Here is a 2419-nt window from a genome sequence, read left to right on the forward strand (position 1 = left end):
GCTATGGATTGCCAGTTTCAGGCATTTAGATTGTGCTCATATTTCCACTGTTGAATAATAATAAAAAACCCTCACTGCTACACCGGTTTTCCCAAGTTGGGTTTTTTCCGGGGACATTTATCCAAAAATAATTGTCTCATATTTTGTGTGCTAGCATTTTCTCATCTTCCAACGTTTTATTTTTCCACATAATTTTATTTGTGAAGGTTGAAGTGTGTTTATTTCAATATTTGTCGTAGCAGATAAATTGTCAAATTAATTAACAATTAGGAGAAATAATTCCAGTTGCTACAATAGGATTCCAATTTTAGGAATTTTCACATAAAACAATTGTTCCGCTAGATTTTGGTAGTTGTCTTCTACAGTTTGTCTAATTCAGTTGAGGAAGAACCCTATTCTGATATGTAACAAAATGAAAAAGTCAAGGCTGAGGAACTTCCATTACTTAATAGGATTCTTGGGACTGGTAGTTGTGGCAATGAACATCGCCGCATAATTAACAAGCAACAAGGCCAATAATGTGTTGTATGAGGAGGTAGGATGTGACCTTCCATCAAGCCCTGCATTGGCTCTGGGAATCACGGTAGCTTTGTGACATTTTCTTGCCCAATTAACAAGAAACGCCATTGGAGGTTGTGTTTGTTGTGCTACAAATTTCCACTATATTCTCACCCACAACAGACTAGTTGCTATGATTCTCCTCTTCTCATGGATAAGTTTTACAATTGCAATTTATTTGTTGTTAGTGGGGTCGAGCATAAACCAAATCCAAGCATACTTCAAGTTCTAGTTGGATAATGAATGCTATGTTGTGAAAGATGGAGTTTTTGGCAGTGCAACTCCCTTATCATTTCTAGCAGTCATATTAGACATCCTATGTTACACAACAATTACAGCAAAGACAAATGAGGATCTGCCCATGAACTCCTCTATTGTGCCAATGGAAGTCCCACTGGTGATGAATTTAGAGAGAACAGATTTTACAAGCAATATTGATCTCAACGACATTGATGGATATAACTCTACTAAGCATGAGCAACCAACATATAAAAGACAGCATGGACAAGGATTCATTTTATTTTCGCAAGCTTCTAAATCTCACTGAACAACCACTTCGTCCAATTGTGTTGAAGGAAGTTGTTTCCAATGTTGTTATCATCATATTTGTCAGACAGATTTACACAAAAGTAAAATTTGCAAGGGAACTAGGTCAATTCTTTTGATTTCTGATTTCGAGAATTAGGATTGAGTGGTGAAGTCGAACTCATGTAAGTGCTGAAACGGCCATTAGAAAGAGGCACCTATCCTACTTAATATACAAGATAACTTGACCTTCCTATTCTAAGTAGGCATTTCATATATATATATATATATTGAACAAAGTGCCAAAATAGGAAAACAACGAGTCTTGAGATCGTTGGGAAGAGAAATGAAAAATTTTCTTCTTTGCTAGAAGGAAGAAACTTTAAATATATTAATATGGACAGTAGTTCTTCTCCATCCATCAAGACTAGCAGACAAACTTGAAATCTCTACTCAAATGAATATTTGAATCATTTATGAGATTTTTGACATCTAGGAATGGAAAAAGCTTTTGGATCCATATTCTAACCAATATTGGTTGCAAATTGAGGCAAGTTGATAGGAAAATCTTTGGGCCATGATACCATATGATCTTCATTTGGCTTGAAGGAACTTCAAGAGCCTCAATGTCAATCTCAACTGATTTGGTTGGCTAAAGGTCATTGAATTAAAATTTTTGAGACGAGTTATGCATGTGAACAATGTCGGCCCATATTTCTGGTGCAATAAATTAATAGTTGGAATGAATTAGATAAGGATGATTGGTGTTGTGGTTTAGGCTTATCATAGCACACCTCTCTTTTCCCTTCATCCATTGAACGTTTTATATGTGTTCAATTATGATCCATTCAAAAAGGCTCTTGAATTTAGAGAAAATATTACATATAACAAAAAGAAGGGCTCCAAATTTTGGTGTTTAGTACAAATTCAATTTTATGAACCTTATGATGAATTCAATATTGTGGTAGGAGAACCAAGATATAGATATTGGTTTGAGGGAAACTTTCACATGACCAGGATATGCATTGATGTGTAGTTGTATATATCTTTGATCTTATTTTTCTGGGAACCAACTGTTATCCACGTCATAGAGAGGGTGAAACAATGGCACTGTGAAGTATATATCACTCAGTCTAGTTCAACAAACTTTTTAACGCCGATGAATGGCTATTGTTTATGGTCAAAAGCCTGATTGCGAGCAATGGTCGTAAATTCACTATTGGGCACATATATACTTCATTTGGATGATGGTTTGACTGTCAAGATTTGCACTTATGATGAGTTTGATTGTCTGACGAGTGCCACTGAAGTGAATACCTTATGCATCGAAGAAGTT

General features: G+C 35.5%; 1 pseudogene; it reads left to right on the top strand.

Moving 5' to 3' along the window:
• Window positions 1–412: 412 nt before the first annotated feature.
• Window positions 413–1105, top strand: LOC149213986 (protein MODIFYING WALL LIGNIN-1-like; annotated as a pseudogene).
• Window positions 1106–2419: the final 1314 nt, after the last annotated feature.

Source organism: Pinus tabuliformis, chromosome 1_1 (genome assembly GCF_031772625.1).
Source record: "Pinus tabuliformis cultivar Carrire ecotype Pingquan chromosome 1_1, CPIR1, whole genome shotgun sequence".
Taxonomy (NCBI): Eukaryota; Viridiplantae; Streptophyta; class Pinopsida; order Pinales; family Pinaceae; genus Pinus; species Pinus tabuliformis.